The sequence below is a fragment of the Pistacia vera genome, unplaced genomic scaffold (assembly GCF_008641045.1).
Source record: "Pistacia vera cultivar Batoury unplaced genomic scaffold, PisVer_v2 Contig525, whole genome shotgun sequence".
NCBI classification, from domain to species: Eukaryota; Viridiplantae; Streptophyta; class Magnoliopsida; order Sapindales; family Anacardiaceae; genus Pistacia; species Pistacia vera.
The window spans coordinates 441,968-462,979 of record NW_022196363.1 but is presented as its reverse complement, the minus strand read 5'-3'; positions in this window follow the sequence as shown (position 1 = coordinate 462,979).

Sequence of the window (21,012 nt, the reverse complement as noted above, 5' to 3'; positions counted from 1 at the left end):
TTTTGGAAACCTATCTTTACATAGGTCCAATGTAAGCCCAATATGAGATGGATCAAATCAAGTTCAATAATTCTGTATGAATGTGTGGATGGGAGATAATGGACTCCAAAATTAATCAATCTATAACAAATAGAGTAGTGACTTTTAGCCCCCACAACTTTTGTCTTTAGCCCCATCTTAAAGTTTAAAAGGGGTATAATTATAATAAAAAAAAAATTCTTCTTTTTCTTCTTCCATAATTTTACTTTAAGATGGGAGTATGGAAGATGAGGCTCTCGGTGAACTGGCAATATTAATATATTTAACCAGAATTTTAATCAGTTATGTCTTTGATGGATTCTTCTGCTGAAACTCCGTTTTTGGCTAATTTAATTAACAACTTCTAAAACAAAGGTAAAGATAAATTATAGATTTGATTTACAACCATGATTTAAACTCGTCATTAATCATGTTTAAATTTCATCATATATATAATTATACTTCTGGTAAATAAAATAGACTATTAATGAGAATAAATAAAAAGATAATAAAAGAATAAAAAGATATAACTTTTGTTGATACAAAAAATCACACTAACCAGAGATATCCGATTGACTGTGATTGAATCGGAACAGATGAATGCGTGATTAAAAAAATCAGAAAATGAATAATAAACGAGCAATAAAAATAAGAACACAAAACAATTTTTAAAACGGTTCAACAAGTTTGATCTTGAGCCTATATTTATTGTTATCTTATTATTGCAAAAAAAAAAAAAAAAAAAAAAATACAATAGTAAGTTCTCTCTTTCTCTCAAGAGTAATTGACCACCCCCAGAAAACAAGTTAAGATGGGTTTACATAGCAGCTATTTACATGATAGAATTGAGGTAAGATTCAAATACGCAGATTAAAAAGTTGCATGATCTTCGGTTACCTTAGTTGGAATCTAAATTAATCTGAATATTTTCTCTTCTAATAAAAAATTATCCTCTCTAGATTTCTCGCACAACAACTTCTATCAAGAGCGAAATCAAGAATTTTCTTCGAAAGGGTTAAAAAGATTTTAAAGTATATATATAGCAAATAAATTTTATTAATAAAATTTTACTTATCTGATATAACAAGTTTTAGCATTTTTTAAAATGAAGATAAATATAATACCTACATCGTGAATTGAACTTATTTTAATTTTGTTGAGAAGCGAAATAAAAGTAGTTTTTGGTTAAATTTTTGAAAAAAGAAAATGGAGGAAAACGTGGAAACATGAGAAAAGAGGATGTATCACGGTTTTGAAAATTATTTAAATGGCAAGGGTCAGAACTCAAGTCTAATTTATTTATAATTAAGAAAGAGTATGATCCATATTGATATTGATTTATTGGAATTTAGTGATTGAAAACATTTTGAATTTTGATGGGTCAATTTAAAAGAAGATAATTAAGTGGTTGGAGGAACTGTGTTTGCATGAAGACTTAAGGGTCTTGAGAGAATCTTTGGCTCCGTTTGGTTCAAAATTTGGGGCTTTTGGGAAAAGTTTTTTGAAAAAAGTTAAAAAAAAGTTGAATTGGGCGGGTATTACGATGTAGGATTTATAAATTAATAAAATACCCTATATATTTGTTTTTTTACAAAATACCCCCTATAATAAAACATTAAAAGTTAACAAAAATACCCCTAACCCACCCTCAAACACCTCCAGTCGGCCACCACCACCGGAGGTGGCCGGAGTCACCTTATGGGTGCATGACCGGCTGGATCTTGCCGATCATGCGCCGATATGGACTTTTCCGGCCAGATCCACGGTGGATTTGGCCGGCAAAGGCCAGATCTACGGCCAGATCTGGCTGTTGGTCGTATTTGCTCTCAACGACGGCCAACAAACGATCGTCGTTGATGGTCAACGATGACCGTTTGTTGGCCGTCGTGATCGACTATTACGGCCTTAGATCTGGCCGTTAACGGCCAGATCTTTGGCCTTAGATCTGACCTTTTCCGGCCAGATCCATCGTGGATCTGGCCGGAAAAGGCTAGATCGGCGCACTACCGGCCAGATTCAGCCGGTAGTGCGTCATCCTACCAGATTCCGGCCATTTTCCGGCGGTGGTGGCCGGAATCTGGTAAATGTGGATTGTTGGGGTGTTTTTGTAATTTTAAAAAAAATATTTAGGGGTATTTAATTAAATTAACAAATTTAGAGGGTTTAAAAAAAATTGAACAGGTTAATAAAATTTAAATTTTCTGTTTTTGTTATTTAGATATATATTTACCAAAAAAAAAAAAAATTCGTATTTTCCAAACCAATCTTTGTTAAAGACTCTCAGCGAAACATAAAATAAAAAAGAAACAGCCCCAAACTTGTACATCATTATCTATATTTGGATCAAACCACATATTCCCACCCGAGGTTTAACAAAATCCTAAGTTGATACCCTTCATTGCATTTATTCTAAATTCCCATCTTAAAGTAATGCTGTTTCTTTTATTTTAACAGATTTTCAACTTTTTACTATAGTGAGACGCACGCTAGCATGTAAAGTATGCTTATGCTTTCTTTGGTAAAAGATTGACTCATGTTAGCAAAAACGGCTCATGTTAGCAACATCCAAGCAGCCGATTTTTAGCTTTTTTCGGCCGATTCTCAATCTAAAATCACTTCCGAGACCACCAATGGACTCCTCACAGCCTCTTCTAAAAAATTCATACATTCATTTACTGACCTCACTCATTGTTTCTGACCACCTCCAACAATCACTAGCGGTGTTAGTTTAAAAATAGAAATCTAGAATAAAGGCAATCATGGGTATCAACTTGGGATTTCGCTAAACCTTGGGTGGGAATATGTCGTTTACTTTAGATATTTGTCTTCTACTTTAGATTACCAGAATATGTGGTATAGAATTTTAATGGTTTACAATTACCGGATTACCCAAAAAAAAAAAAAAAAAATTTAAGTGATTGATCTCTAAACGAGAAGCCAAGCAAATTGTGAAGAACCTACAACTGGAAACACTCTTCGTTTGTTTGTTTGAAACAACAGTCAATTGTTGAAATTGGAATTTAATTAATGTTTATTTGAGGAATGAAATAAACATAAAATACACCCCACAATCAATTTGTGTGGGATCAACAAAAGGCAGACAGAGATTGATGCGTGTCACATATGAAGAAAACAAAATCCCTATTCCCTACTGCCCAAATAATTGCAGTTATTGAATCAACAGCTAGTCGGTGGTGTGACCTAAAGATAAAGGGCGTAAAAATCGAGACTCGTCTCAGCTGTTATATCCTTTGTAACAATGCAGGTTATGCATAAGAAAGCTGTTATATCATTGATTTCCATTGAAATATGGAAAGGCAAATTAATGGTTCACATGGATTAACATTATAACCCAGCACCATTGGCTTAGCCCTTCTAACTTATGATGGCTCATAAGTGACCCTATCTGTGTTGTTCCAAATCAGCTGAAAAGAGAGGAACCGGTGAAAATTATTGAAGCTGAAAGGAAATTAAAATATCAATAGTCGAAGTTGGGAAGGGTCAGAATTCAAGTCTAATTTATTTATAATTAAGAAACAGTATGATGCATATTGTTATTGATTTATTGGAATTTAGTGATTGAAAACTTTTTGAATTTTGATGGGTCAATTTAAAAGAAGATAATTAAATGGTTGGAGGGACTGTGTTTGCATGAAGACTTAAGGTTTTTGAAAGCATCTTTATTTTTATGGTTTTGATTTTAACAAACCTTTTTTAAAATTATTTCATTGATTAATTAGTAAATTAAAATATTAACAAACTAAAATCAAACACACACACACACATATATCTCCTTAATTTGGACTGCCAGAATGTATAGCGGTAAAAGAATTTGCGTGGTTAGAAAATTATCCAGTGTTTGTCTATCAGGGATCAAACCAAAAGAAACATACATATGGAAATGTACGTTGTTGAGAAAAGAAGATGGAGACTATTGTGTCACAGAAGAAAGAATCCTTACTGCAATTACACGAAATATACATATGGACAAGAGAAATTATTGGATCCATCAACGATAGCAAACGGGTGGCCTAAAGATAAAGGCACCATGTTTTGGCCATTCCATCGGCTGCTTCATTTCCAAAGGGTTAATTGAAGGTTGTCATTAATCTTTAAGAGTGACACGACCCGTCCCGACCCTCCTTATCCCATAGGCTCCGGGCGCACCCATGAGACTGGGGTGATCGAGACGTGCCATGTGAGAAAACTATAAAACCTGTTTATAAATAAAATATCATAAAAATATAACGTTATTTACATATAAACAAATGTAATTGAAATTTTCACAAATGAAATTTATGGTATCAGATTTTTCCATATCTTTAATAATCCAAACAAGAAATAAATACATGATGAAAGAAACATAAACTTTGCAGCGGCAAACAAAATACAACTATAGAATCTATGGTGAAATGAAGTCGTGTGGCCCAACCTTGAGTGAAATTCACTCCTCTGCATGATCACCTTCTAGACCTGGTGGGGGGCAAGAAAAACATTTGAAAACGAGGGGTGAGCTAGAAATGCCAAGTGAGTGGGGAATGAGTTAGTATGTAATAGAACATTTCAATATACAATAAAAACACTCATGCTTACAAAATTTCATTTCCGTATACACATTTTATAATATAAGTCATCTTTCATAACACATGTTGAAATCTCTCATGGCAAGACTTCTTTCTGAACACTATTATGGTAAACGAATAAATACTCATGTTTCTCTAAAACATCATTTCTAAGAAACAGTTCATATACGAATAACATTTACATTTATAAGTTCCCATTTTCAAATAAATGATATACATATTCAAACCATCTCTCAATCACATGTGAAAACTCTCACCCAACTAGTACCCTGGGGGAAAATCTGTTATACCTAGTGGGCGTCCCACACGCAGGCAGAGCGAGGGACGTACCTGTCATACCCGACAAGATTTATCATCGCGCAGGCAGAGCTACTGAAACTGTCATACCTAGCGGACCACTCAACGCCTAGGCAGAGCTAATAAAATCTATCATACCTGGCGGACCACTCACCGCCCGGGCAGAGCTAATAAAATCTGTCATACGCATGCGCAGAGCCAAAATCTGAAACTGTCATACCCGGCGGAATCCTGCATCGCTCGAACAGAGCCAAAATCTGTATCTCTGGGGGATGGGTACTTCGTAGGGTGGTTTTAGCACTACAATAATCTCATGCCTAATCTCAAGTAACATGTAAGTCAAGAGTATATTACGTATGTGCTTATAAATCATAAACAAATATCACTTTTAAAAGTCAAAACTCATGTAACACATTATAATTACAATTAAACCCAAGAGCAAAAATAATAATAATAATAATAATAATATATGAATATTTCCTATAGGGATAAGACATGCCAACATGTGAGATTTTATGGAAAATAGGGGGTAAAATGCAAGTTTTTAGAATATGCTTTCAAAACTTACGAAAAGCACCCCATTTCCCCTTTTTACCGAGAAAATTATTACTAACCTCACAAATCTCAGTCTTTTCTTTAACATTTTAACAGCCAAAATACCTTAACTCCCAGCATTTTAAAACACCATGGAAATCAATTTTCTCAAAGACAGTCCAACTGGAAGCATACAAGTGTATTTAATCAACCAACTTTTAGTCCAAATACATAACTCAAGCACCTCTCAAAATGCAGTCCAGCCGAGTGCATGCAACCCAAAATATCCAGCCACCACCTAAGTTTATTGAAACAGCCAAATGCATGCAAGTTTAATTAGCAAGCAAAGTTCATTCCCTTTAAAACTCAAAACAACCACTCTAGAATCTGTCCGAAAACATGCAAAGAAAAAAATAAACCAAGCAAGCTTCACATTTTGCTCAAACCTCATCAAAATACAAAAATGGCATACTAGAAAATAACATACAAGCATAGATCTGAAATTTTTAAGGAAAGTTTTTATTAAAACCACTCACCGTTTGAAGCTCAACCCTTAAGCCGAAAACTGATTAAAATCTTCTAATAATGCCCCCGCTTGCCTCCCTATGTACAAAATTTAATAAATCCTCCATACATAAGTCCCCATAAGGTAACACCTCAATATTAAAATCATTGGACACTTCACACACCAAAAGATTAACATAACTTCTGCTTTAACAAAACTGTCTCATAATCGAACATCGGTCGCTCTCAGATTTTTCTTAAAAATTCTATTTATCACTTTAAGCCATAATTTTAACAGGGTGTTCTAGAGACACATAAGTTGTTCCCATAATTTTCTCAAGTCATTCCAGAATCAATAACTATTTAAAACACAATTTCCTTTCAACTCATTCAAATCTGTCCCCTGTTTCCAGAATTGAGGTTACTGACTTGAAAAATTCATGACAATCCAGCCCTTAATCCAAACGTCATGAAACTCTCCAGAATTAAACTAGACACATATAGGATTCACCAGAATTTAAAATCACTCAATTTGGATAAGAATAGATGCATCAAATCATTTTCCAAAAATACATGTTCTGCAGAAAATGAAAATTTCAGAATTCACAAGGCAACTTCAAAAATCCATATAAAATTCAATCCTTCGAGTTTTTAAGTGAAATAAATTTCTAAACACTCCTCAAGAAGCCTACAACAACATATCCAAATTTCAGCTTCAAAAAAAATTCCAAAACATACAAACAATTTTCGGAGTTCCAGATGGTCAGATTTCTGTACAGTAAACCCTTACATCAAAAATCATATCTTTAACCCATTTTTGTTTAGAAACAACCTCTATTGAACTAAAACTCATCAAAAAAAAAGGAAAATTTTAACCTTTACTCACCTCCCATATGCTTGATCTTCCTCCACTCTCCGATCACCGGAGTTTTGCTCGCCGGCGGCCCCTTTTGCAGCCACCTCCGTCAGTCTCCTATCTCCTCTCTCCCTCTATCTTGGTTTCATCTTTCTCTCCTTTTTTTTTTTCTTTTCTTTCTTTCCTTCTTCCTCTCCTTCTCTTCTTCTTCTTTCTTTCTTCTCTCTTTTCTTTCTCTCTTTTCTTTTCTTCTTCTTCCCCGTTTTTTTTTCTTTGAATGATCACTGTTCATCAAAATATTTGAAAATTTTCAATTTAGTCCTCACCTATTTCGGCTATTATGTACTCCCCAAAAATTTCAAATTATTACACTTTACCCCAGAATCACAAAATAAAATTTAATAAAACTCCATTAAAAAAAAAATACGGGGTATTACAAAGAGACTTAGAAGTCTTGAAAAGAATTGAATAACCGTATTCAGCCAAGCATGACAAAAACATTGCCACTTTGTCTCACTATATATGGTGAAAGAGACTAAACAAATGAATGGTAACTATATCTTATCTCGCTTAATAATTCTTCAAACCATTTATTATTCATCATCTTTTGTCTTAAAGGAAAAATTAGAGAATTACCAAAATAAATAAGTTATAGTAATTTAAAAGAGGTTATGTATATTAAGAATATATTATTTTCTCAGGAGGTATATATATATATACTTCTTGTTTCCATACTTGTTAACATATTGATTGCTGATAAGTGTACGAGTAAGAGATCTTAAAGCCTCCGGTGAGGTTGGTGCGGTTGCAGTAATTGAATTTGTACTACCAATCTTCTATGCACTGTAACAAATATAATTCAATAAATTAATTGAGTGAAGCTGCGGGAGTGCAGGTGTGTTTACATGGAAAATTGGCTTAATTAACAAATAATTGATCGAAAAACATATAATTCAGTAACATTAATGAACTTATTATACGTACATATATATAGCAATTAGCAACTGCAGTACTCACGGCTAATGTTTGATCAAACACGCATGCATGAACAACAAGAAAGAGATTAGACCATACATAATACCTTAATAAAACTTCACTAAACTTAATTAAGCGCATGCTCGATTCCTGGTACTCATGATGTACGGTTTACCACAACGTTCATTTATTTTGGAATTTAGTGGATCAGGTAGGCAGGATGTGTGGCTCTTTCCTCTCCCGCAATTCACGAAAGGACGACTAGGTATTAAAGATACTGCTATTTGAACACTCGGTAACTCAACGTTTTCGTCCTCTGCAATGGGGCAATCTCGCATGGAACCATTACAGTACTGGAAGGTGCTGGTCGTGTTGCTCTTGGGCCACGAACTAGCTGTAGACTGATTTGCGTTGAAGAGTATCATCACAAGGATCGATAAACAGAGACCTCCCATCATATTTTTTGCCATGTTCATCTTCTTCCTGATGTCGTTCTCCCTAGTTCAGTAAGATTTTCATACTGAATGTGGTATATGAAGTTCTTGTTGGGCTCAAGTTTGGCATATAGAGAGTGAGAGGTAAAAAATAGAAAACCGTATTATCAAAGTTGAAACGCGTAATAAGTTTGTTGGTTTAATTACTTGATTTATTGCCAAATGATGGAGTAGAAACATATTTGGGGTAAATTTAGAACATTGGATTACTATAACATTTATGATAAATAATTTCGGGATATTGATTTATTGGTCTTTAGTTATTGAAATTGAATTTTGACGGGTCAATTTTGAAGAAGACAAAATACGTCATTGGAGAATAAGTGGTTGGTAAACTGTGCTTGCTGAGAGACTTAAAGGTTTTAAGAAATTAAGAATGTTCATATATAATATATATATTATATAGGAGAGAGAGAGAGAGAGAGAGAGAGAGAGAATTTGAGTGGTTGGTATATGTGACATTTAGTGTTCGTAAAGATAAAAGAGGTTCTATAAGTTCTGAGTTCGACTCCCCCCAAGTACTATGAGGGGTAGTTATTGAAGCTCTTACTCGGCCGATAGCTTCAAGGTCATAAGAGATTAGTTGAATGTACGCAAGTTAGCTAAACATCTCCAGTGTAAAAAAAAAAAAAAAAAAAAAAAAAGATAATAATAATACTGCTAACAGAAGTTAAAGGTTGAAATACTTAATTTAAGAAGGAAAAATATGAATTAAAAGAACCACGTCTCAAGACAAGGAAACAACTCAAGAATCTGATAAGGTTAAGGAACATCATAGCCTCAAACTCAAAGATGCTTTGAACTAGTCTATAGTTCGGCAAAATTAGACTTTGGAGTGAGGCAAGTGGGGGGAACAAAGTATGATATTTCTGTAGAAGACTTTGAATGCCGCCAACGACTTCTACAAGTAGAGTAATGGACTGAGTCAGAATCTATGGTGTTCACATTGTTTTGACCAATTGAGCTAAAAGTCCTGATTAGTAAGAATAAAACATACCTATACAATTTTTAGGAAGGTTTTTGATAATTGCAGAAGGCGTTTTTAATACTCTATTAATGGAGTTAATATAAACAATCGCATACGGGGAAAATAAAATACCCTTTTTAATATTGTATTTGTTTCATTATTTTATCAAGAGGTACATTTTTTCGATGCTCATGCATGCACACAGGTAAATAAAATTTAAATTTTTCTGTTTTTGTTATTTTCCAAACCAGTCTTTGTTAAAGACTCTTAAAGAAACATAAAATAAAAAAGCAGAGCCCCAAACTGGTACATCATTATCTATATTTAGATCAAACCACATATTCCCACTCGAGGTTTAGCAAAATCTCAAGTTGATACCCCACATTGCATTTATTCTAGATTCCCACCATTAAAGTAATGCTGTTTCTTTTATTTTGACCGATTTTCAATTTTTCACTATAGTGAGACGCACGTTAGCATGCTAAAGTATGCTTACGCTTTCTTCGGTAGAGGATGGACTCATGTTAACAAAAAAAAGCTCACGTTAGCAATGCCCAAGCCGGTGATTTTTGGCTTTTTTCGGCCAATTTCGAAATCCAAAATCACTTCCAAGATTACTATTGGACTTCTCACAACCTCTTCTGTAAAACCCATACCTTCATTTATCGACCTCACTCACCGTTTCCGATCACCTTCAACAGTCATTAACAGTGTTAGTTTGAAGATTAAAATCTGGAATAAATACAATCAGGGGTATCAACTTGGGATTTCTCTCAGCCTTGGGTGGGAATGTCTTTTACTCTAGATATTTGTCTTCTCCTTTACATTACTAGAATATGTGGTAGGGAATTTTAAGTGGTTTATAATTACCGGATTACCCCAAAAAAAAAAAAAAAAAAAAAAAAAAAAAAAAGTGGTTTATCTCTAAACGAGAGGCCAAGCAAATGGTGAAGAACCTACGGCTGGAAACACTCTTCGTTTGTTTGTTTGAAAGAAAAGTCAATTGTTGAAATTGGAATTTAAATAGTGTTTATTTGAAGAATGAAACAAACATAAAATTCACCCCACAATCAATTTGTGTGGGATCAACAAAAGGCAGATAGAGATTGATGTGTGTCACGTATGAAGAAAACAAAATCCCTATTCCCTACTGCCCAAATAATTACAGTTATTGAATCAACAGCTAGTCGGTGGTGTGACCTAAAGATAAAGGGCGAAAAAATCGAGCCTTGTTTCAGCTGTTATATCCTTTGTAACAATGCAGGTTATGCATAAGAAAGCTGTTATATCATTAATTTCCATTGAAATATGGAAAGGCAAATTAATGGTTCACATGGATTAACATTATAACCCAGCACCATTGGCTTAGCCCTTCTAACTTATGATGACTCATAAGTGACTCTATCTGTGTTGTTCCAAATCAGCCCAAAAGAGAGGAACCGGTGAAAATTATTGAAGCTGAAATGAAATTAAAATATCAATAGTCAAAGTTGGGAAGGGTCAGAATTCAAGTCTAATTTATTTATAATTAAGAAAGATTATGATGCATATTGATATTGATTTATTGGAATTTAGTGATTGAAAACTTTTTGAATTTTGATGGGTCAATTTAAAAGAAGATAATTAAGTGGTTGGAGGAACTGTGTTTGCATGAAGACTTATTGGAATTGTTATGGTTTTAATTTGAACAAACCTTTTTTAAAATTATTTCATTGATTAATTCGTAAATTAAAATATTAACAAACTAAAATCACACACACACACATATATATCTCCTTAATTTGGACTGCCAGAATGTATAGTGGTAAGAGAATTTGCGTGGTTAGAAAATTATCCAGTGTTTGTCTATCAGGGATCAAACCAAAAGAAACATACATATGGAAATGTACATTGTTGAGAAAAGAAGATAGAGACTATTGTGTCACAGAAGATCAAAGAATCCTTACTGCAATTGCACGAAATATACATATGGACAAGAGAAATTATTGGATCCATCAACGATCAATAGCAAGGGGGTGACCTAAAGATAAAGGCACCATGTTTTGGCCATTCCATCGGCTGCTTCCTTTCCAAAGCGTTAATTGAAGGTTGCCATTAATCTTTAAGAGACTTAGAAGTCTTGAAAAGAATTGAACAACCGTATTCAGCCAAGCATGAAAAAAACCTAACATTGCCACTTTGTCTCACTATATATGGTGAAAGAGACTAAACAAATGAATGGTAAGTGGTAACTATACCTTATCTCGCTTAATAATTGTTCAAACCATTTATTATTCATCATCTTTTGTCTTAAAGGAAAAATTAGAGAATTACCAAAATAAATAAGATATAGTAATTGAAAAGAGGTTATGTATATTAAGAATATATTATTTTCTCAGGAGATATTTATATACACTTCTCGTTTCCATACTTGTCAACATATTGATTGCTGATAAGTGTACGAGTAAGAAATCTTAAAGCCTCCGGTGAGCTTGGTGTGGTTGCAATAATTGAATTTGTACTACCAATCTTCTATGCACTGTAGCAAATATAAATTCAATAAATTAATTGAGTGAAGCTGCGGGAGTGCAGGTGTGTTTACATGGAAAATTGGCTTAATTAACCAATAACTGATCGAAAAACATATAATTCAGTAACATTAATGAACTTATTATACGTACATATATATAGCAATAAGCAGCTGCAGTACTCACGGCTAATGTTTGATCAAACACGCATGCATGAACAAGAAGAAAGAGACTAGACCTTAATTAAACTTCACTAAACTTAACTGAGCGCATGCTCGATTCCTGGTACTCATGATATACGGTTTACCTTAAGTGTACGCGTAATAATTTTATTGGTTTAATTACTTGATTTTTATTGCCAAATGAATGGAGTAGAAACATATTTGGGGTAAATTTCAGAATATATATCATTACTAGAACATATATTTCAGAATATATATGATAAATAATTCTGGGATATTGATTTATTAGTCTTTACTTATTGAAAAATATTGAATTTTGATGGGTCACTTTTGAAGAAGACAAAATACGTCATTGGAGAATAAGTGGTTGGTAAACTGTGCTTGCATGAAGACTTAAAGGTTTTTAAAGAAATTAAAGAATGTTCATATATATATATATATATATATATAGAGAGAGAGAGAGAGAGAGAGAGAGAGAGAGAGAGAGAGAGAGAGAATTTGAGTGGTTTGTATATGTGACATTTGGAAAATCATTTAGTATTCGTAAAGATAAAGGCACCACTTTTCAGCCATTCGGTCGGCTGATTCCTTTCGAAAGAGTTGAAAGTTGCCATAAATTAATCTTTAAAGATTTAGAAATCTTGGGAAGAAATTGAATAACTTTTGTCGGCCATGCATGACAGAAGCCTATTTGTATCAGTGCCAGTTTGTCTTACTAAATTCACTGAAATTAAGAGTATAAACGAATGATAAGAATATATAATTCACCATTAATAGTTTAAATCATTTATTATTCATTATCTTTTTTCTTAAACAAAAAACTAAAGAATACCCTTAATAAATTAGTTATAGTGGATTAATATATTCATCAAAGTTGATAATCTCATTCAAACGCAATCAGCTCATGAGTAATTGATCATATATTTTATTATGTAATGGACAACAATAATTTATTTTGTAATTCATCATATTACAACTGGGAATAAATAAATACACATTCAATAATTGAATCATAACATTTTTATATAGATATACTGCTAGTTTCCATATATGCTTGTCCAAATAAAATACTTATAATTGATTTGTGTTATGGATATTATCATTAGAAAATACTTAATCAACATGCATGTGAGACTCATAAGTGTAATGGAAAGAGGTATTAAAGCCTCCAGTGAGGTTGGTGTTGTTGAGTAATTGATTTGTGTTATGAATATTATCAATAGAAAATACATAATGACCAAAAGTATTTGGACCAGTTTACGTATACTTCAACTGATCTTTTAGGATTTTAGAACTACTGACCGGATAAGAGCTCTAGTGGTCATTCTTATTAGTAGCCGTGAAGACTCGAACTCAAGAGACCATGTTAAATCATCCTCTTCCTCTTTTACCATCAGCTCAAACTTGAGAAACTATATTAGATTCTCCTCTGCTCTTTTACCATCAATCCACCCAATAGTTGTTGATTCAATAAATTGAATGAAGATTGGCTTAATTAACAAATAATCCCAAAAACATATAATACAAGGAACATTAATGAGCTTATTAAACTATATTACATATATTGTACCTGCAGTACTCATGGCTAATGCTTGATCAATCAGGAATGCATGAACAAAGAGAAAGAGATTAGACAATACATAATACATTAAAACTTTAATAAACTTGATTGGCGAAACCACAAACTAGGCCCTGTTGATGTACGATCTACCACAACGTTCAATTATTTTAGAATTTCGTGGATCAGGTAGGCGCGCATCCACGATTCCTGTTGATGTACGATCTACCACAACGTTCAATTACTTTAGAATTCGTGGATCAGGTAGGCACGATGTATAGCTTCTTCCTCTCCCGCAATTCACTGCTGGATGCATAGGTGTAAAAGATACTTCTACTTGAAAACTCAAATCGATTTCCGATTCAAACAAGCACACAACGTTTTCGTCTTCCGCAATGGGGCAATCTTGCATGGAATCATTACAATACTGGAAGGTGCTGGTGTTGGAGCTGTTGCGCCTCTCGGGCCAAACACTAGCTGTAGACTTATTTGCATTGAAGAGTATCATAACTAGGATCGCCAAAGAGAGACCCGCCATCACATTTTTTGCCATGTGCATCGTCTTCCTGATGTCTGTCTCTCTAGTTGAGTGAAATTATCAAGCTGAGTACCTGGTATATGAAGTTCTTGTGAGGCTCAAGTGTGGCTATATAGAGAGTGAGAGAGAAAAATAAAGTTTAAAAAGAGAGTAAAACGTATTACCTAAATTAAATTGAAACGTGTAATAAGTTTATTGGTCTTACTTGATTTTTATTGCGAAATGAATGGAGTAGAAACTTTCACTAGGGTGAATAGATACGTAAATAAGTTGCCGTCCCTTATAGGGTCCGATGGCCGACAGAAAATAGCAATATTTATTATTACTTTTATTTTTTTATTTACCATTTGAAGAATTTAGGAACAAGAAGCAAAAAAATCAAGAAATCAAGAAACAAGTAAAGCGTGAAGTTGACAAAGACTATTCTGAAAATCTGGGTTTATTTCGTCAACTGAAAACAGAGAAGGGGAAGCTAATTCATACACTCCCCATTTTACACAAAACTCAGCCGTTTCACTTAAGTGAAATTATACTACCGTTTCACTTAAGTGAAATTATACTAAAAGCATGACATTTGTAAAGCTTGCAAACTAAACCCAATTACTACATTTAAAACAAATCAACTTTAACCAAGCTCAGTTTACTCAATATCTCCCCTTAAACTAAACTCTCGATGTGTTTTTCACCATCTGCTCATACTCAATATCTCCTCTTAAATGAAACTCCAATTCTGTTTCTCATTTTTATTTTCTTCATCTACTTATACTCAATATCTCCCCTTAAACTAAACTCCCTATGTGTTTTTCACCATCTGCTCATACTCAATATCTCCTCTTTCATTAACTACATCAGCTTTCTCAAACACCTCTAATACACTACAACTCCGAGAATATACACACCAGAAATCTCAGACAACATCAGTTACACAGCAGCTCTCAAAATACACCAGCTACAACGCAGCAAACATGCCAGAAATCTTAGACAACACCAGTTACACAGCTTGAAACTTGAACAAACCAACTCTGAAACCAAAACTGAGCTGATCTGAAATTAAAAAAAACAACTGCAAATTGAATCTTGAACAAGGCCGAACTGGAAATTGAATCTTGAACAAGGCCGAAATTAGGCTAATCTGAAAGTAGATAAACCAAGTGCAAACGAAACACAAAAATCAGCTTCATCAATCAACTGCAAACTGTACAAAATTCAGCAATTTCAGCTCCATCGATCAACTCCAAACTGTACAAAATTCAGCTCCTTAATCTACCGCAAACTCAGATTTCAGCTCAATCAATCAACTGCAAACTAAACAAAAATCAGCTCCTTAATCAACTACAAACTGCACAAAATTTTAGCTCCATTAATCAAGTTCAAACTGAACAAATTCAGCTCCATTAATCAACTTCAAACTGAACAAAATTTCAGCTCCATTAATCAACTTCAAACTGAACACAAAATTCAGCTCCATTAATCACTTAAACCGAAACAAAATTTCAGCTCCATTAATCAACTTCAAACTGAAACAAAATTCAGCTCCATTAATCAACTTAAAACTGAAACAAAATTTCAGCTCCATTAATCAACTTCAAACTGAAACAAAATTCAGCTCCATTAATCAACTTTAAACTGAAACAAAATTCAGCACCATTAATCAACTTCAAACTGAAACAAAATTCAGCTCCATTAATCAACTACAAACTGCACAAAAATCTGCTCATCAACAGAAAAACACAATCTGCCAAAAACAGTCTGCTCATCAACAACCAGTAAAGTAACAAAAAAAAATCTGCTCAACAAAACACCTGCTCATCAACAGAGAGAACACAGTAACATATATAATAGCCAACACTAATATTCCAGTTCACAATTGTCCTGAATAGCCAACACTAACATTCCAGTTCACAAACGCAACCAGCCCAACATTATATACTGCAGCAGCAGAACAACTACAAAGGCTTAAAACTCTAACCAGCCCAACATTATATACTGCAGCAGCAGAACAACTACAAAGGCTTAAAACTCTAACCAGCCCAACATTATATACCCCAGCAACTATATTACAACATCACAACAAACAATTCAACTCTGATCAACATTCCAGTTCAAGCTTCACAAGTTCTAAAACACTGCAGAGCAGCTACAAAGACTCAAATCTCTAACCAGCCCAACATTATATACCCCAGCAACTATATTACAACATCACAACAAACAATTCAACTCTGATCAACATTCCAGTTCAAGCTTCACAAGTTCTAATACACTGCAGAATAGCTACAAAGGCTCAAAACTCTAACCAGTCCAACATTATATACTCCAGCAACTATATTACAACATCACATCAAACAATTCAACTCTGAACAGCCCATCATAGCAAGCAGCTCAACTCTGATCAGCTGTAACTTCTTCTTCAGGTAAGGAGGACAAAACAGTCAGTTTCTCTTTAAGAAAATGAAACGTATGTGCTGCAAGTGCCTTGGTCAGAACATCAGCAACTTGATATTCCGAAGGCACATATTGAACTGACAGTCTTTTTTCAGCAGCCAACTCCCTCACATAATGCACATCAATTTCGATGTGCTTTGTTCTAGCATGAAATACTGGATTAGAGGACAAAGCCCCTGCACTCATATTGTCACACCAAAGAGTGGGAATAGAATTAATTGCTATTCCAAGTTCTTGAAATAAGTTCTGGATCCAGACTAATTCAGTAGCTGCCTGACTAAGAGCCCTATATTCAGCCTCTGTTGAAGATAATGCAACCACCTTTTGTTTCCTAGAACACCATTGAACCAGGTTGCTCCCAAGGAAGATAGTGTACCCTGTAGTGGATCTTCTATCACCCAAGTCACTAGCCCAATTTGCATCAGTATATCCCTCTAACTGAAAGTGTTGTTGTTTCTTAAAGAATAAACCATGCTGAATTGTCCCTTTAATATACCGAAGAACCCTCTTACAGGCTGTCCAATGATTAATGGTAGGATGCTGAAGAAATTGACTCAATCTATTGACAGCAAAGGCCAAATCAGGTCTTGACAAAGTTAGATACTGCAGACCACCTATAAGACTTCTATAGAGTGAGGGTTGATCAAAAGCATCACTATCTTCTTTTAGAAGTCTTGTGCCTGTTGCCATAGGAGTATTACAAGGTTTGCACTCTGCGAGACCAGCTTTGATTAGAAGATCTTGTGCATATTTGGCTTGAGTAAGTAACAGACCTCCCTTGTTCCTATACACTTCAAAGCCTAAGAAATAGCTAAGATCTCCTAAGATTTTTAAGGTAAACTTCCTGTTCAGTTCAGAAACAACTTGCTTGATGAGGGTAGAATCATTCCCCATGAGAAAAATGTCATCTACATAAACCAATAAGTAAAGAACTTGACTTCCCTTCTTATAAAAAAACAAACCGGTGTCAGATAAACTGCTGTGAAATCCCTACTCAATGAGAGCAGTTTTCAACTTATCAAACCAGGCCCTTGGGGCCTGTTTTAAGCCATATAAAGCTTTGGACAATTTATAAGTAAAGAACTTGACTTCCCTTCTTATAAAAAAAACAAACTGGTGTCAGATACACTGCTGTGAAATCCCCACTCAATGAGAGCAGTTTTCAACTTATCAAACCAGGCCCTTGGGGCCTGTTTTAAGTCATATAAAGCTTTGGACAATTTACACACATGTTGAGGGTACTGTTGATCAATAAAACCCTTAGGTTATGACATAAACACTGTCTCTGTAAGCTCTCCATTCAAAAATGCTTTATTGATGTCAATTTGCTGTATTTCCAAACTATTATGCACAGCAAGAGAGAGCATAATCCTCATAGTTGCTGGTTTAATTACTAGGGAAAAAGTGTCAAAGTAATCCAAGTCAGGGGTCTGCTGAAACCCCTTGGCAACTAACATTGCCTTATATTTCTGTAGGGTACCATCAGGCTTCAATTTTGTCTTAAAAACCCACTTACAACCTACTACATTCATGTTTGAAGTAAGAGGTACCAATTCCCAAGTTTTGTTTTTCATCAAAGCACCAAATTCCTCATTCATGGCTATTTTCCATTTAGGAATTGTGACAGCTTCTGCAGCATACTTTGGTTCTGATAAAGGTGACAGAATGGTAGTATAGGTTTGACCTATAGAATGCTGGGAATTAAACTTCGATCTAGTAATCATGGAATGACTATTGATGACAAGTTTGGGTTGTTGAATGGGTAAAACCACTTCTAATATTATCTCGGAAGGTTCAGTCTGATTAGCAGATTGTTGTCCATCACAATCTGAGATATTCTGAGCTGAGTTTGTTTTCTCAGAAGGGTGGCAAGAGAACTCAGCTGTATTAGAGTTTCTTAGACTACTACCTAATTTTGGGAAAGAGAACTCAGTACTAAAATTATTAACCCCAGCATCACCAACATTAGAACTAAACTTATTAACCCCAGCATCACCATCATTAGAATTATTAACACCAGCATTAGCAACATTAGAATTAAAAATAGCAGCATCAGCAACATCAGAATGATTACCATTAGCATCAAAATTAAAAATAGCAGCATCAGCAACATCAGAATGATTACCATCAGCATCAATAACATCAGAATTATTAATAGCAGCAGCCACACGAGAATTTATCATGCTTTCTACATTAGAGTTTAGACAATGAGACAAGGTCCAGGATGAGTGTAATCTTTCAATATTATAGTATAAGTTAGACTCTGCAGAATCCAAATCTTTGAACAAAAAACACCTAAAACCAGTCTTGTAGGGAAAGACCTCTTCATTGAATTTAGCTTGTTTTACAATGTACATTTTGCCTGTAGAAGAGAGACACTTGTATCCTTTATGAGCTGAGCTATACCCAATAAAAACACACTTCTCAGTATGATAGGATAGCTTATGTTTTTGGTAAGGTCTTATAAAAGGATAATAGCAGCACCCAAACACTTTCAAGGCAGTATACTCAGGTTCCTTTCTATATAATTTTTGATAAGGAGAAATATCTTCTAATGCTGAAGAGGGCAGTCTGTTTACAACATACACTGATGTACTAAAGGCTTGCCACCAAAGACATAATGGCATACCAGCATGTGCTAACAAAGTCAAGCCAAATTCAGTGATGATCCTATGTCTCCTCTCTACCCGACCATTTTGCTGGTGCAAATAAGGACAAGGGTGCCTAAAACTAATACCATGCTGCTGCAAATATCCAGTAAAAGATCGAAATTCACCCCCCCAGTCAGTTTGCAAACACTTAAGCTTAGCATCTAACTGTTTTTCAGTAAGACAATGAAAGTATGTGAAAACCTTAAAAGCTTCAGACTTATACTTCAGGGGGTATATCCATATGTGTCTACTATAATCATCTACAAACAACATAAAATACCTAAAACCCTCAGAAGAATTCACAGGTGCAGGACCCCACAGATCAGAGTAGACCAACTTAAGGGGTTTAGTAGTTGCAGAATCAGACTTGGGAAAAGAGGCTTGAGACAGCTTGCCAAATTGACAAGACTCACAAACATCATTATTATCAAAAGAAGCAGTTAAATGAATCTTATTAAGGACACTCTTAAGAGTTTTAGCTTGTGGATGCCCCAATCGAGCATGCCACAGCTTTATCAAACTAAGAGATACATTAGGTTTTTGTGAAACAACAAGAGCTTTATTAACACTACAACCATTAGTATTTGAATTGAAAATAGTTTTAGCAGAGGACCACTTATTTGAACAGGAGGTGGTTGATGCAGCAGTGGGTAGAGAAACTTGCAGTTGATATAGGCCATCTTTGAGAGATCCTTGAAGCAAAATCTCACTAGTCCACTTATCCTTTATAAGACAATGGTTAGAGTGAAACTCAACTATCACACCATTGTCTTTTGTTATTTGAGATATACTTAATAAATTCTTAGCAATGTGAGGGACACATAGCATATTTTTGAGAAATAAAACTCTAGAGGAAGTATCTGAGTTTAGAAAAGACTCACCTGTGTGTGAGACTGGAACTGTTTGGCCATTTCCTACTTGGACAGTCGCTCCACCAGAATAATTATCCTGAATCACCAAATTCTGCAAATCAGAGGTCATATGATTCGTGGCTCCAGAATCTACATACCATGTCTGATCTTTCACAGTTTTTGGAGTAGCAATGGATGTACCAAAAGATGAAAAGGCAGAATATTGTTGCAGTGATTCTCTATCTGAAGCTGGAGACAGACCATACTGAGACTGATGAAGGTATCCAGCATTATAGGCACTTTGAGCAGTAGAAGGAGCATGATTTCCAGAATACTCAGCTTGAGAGTTAATTGGTCGGCTTGTCCCTGCTGAGGTCAATGAAGTAGGAGCCAGATTGGTACTAAACTGACTTGGCCCAACTCGACTTGCTAATAGAGCTTGCAGTGATGCATGAAAGTTCATATTAACCAAGGGATTCTGTGGAGGGTTGACATTGTTAAACCTAGTAGGCTATCCAGTATGATAAACAGGCTGTCCAATATTGTTAAAACCTCCAGTATTGTTAAAGCCTCCAGTGTTGTATCCACTACCAGTATTATAGCATGATCTAGAATTGACAAATCCCTGGTATTCATGATTAAATCTGTGATAACACTGCAACGCTGAGTGACCTCCTTTACCACAAACTTGACAAACTAACCTTGATCGAAAATAACCTCTACCTCTGCCTCTACTGCGTACCAGTTGAGAATTATAAACCTGATATTGACTAAAAGGAGTAAAATTATCCCCTGCAGCTATCTGTTGTGGGTGATGTTGTTGTATGGGATCAAATTCAGGTCGGGAAAACTAGCTTTGCAGTGGATTGACCAGCTGATTCTAAGGTGCAGGATAAGGACTACTAGGAAAGGACTATTGTTAGAGTCATGAAAGTGACTCTATTTTGGTGATAAAAATACCCCATTTGTGATTAAATTGAAGTATATTGAGACAATTAAAGAATTTATGAATTTATTCACGAAAATCGCTTCTTAATATTTTTCTTATGAATTTA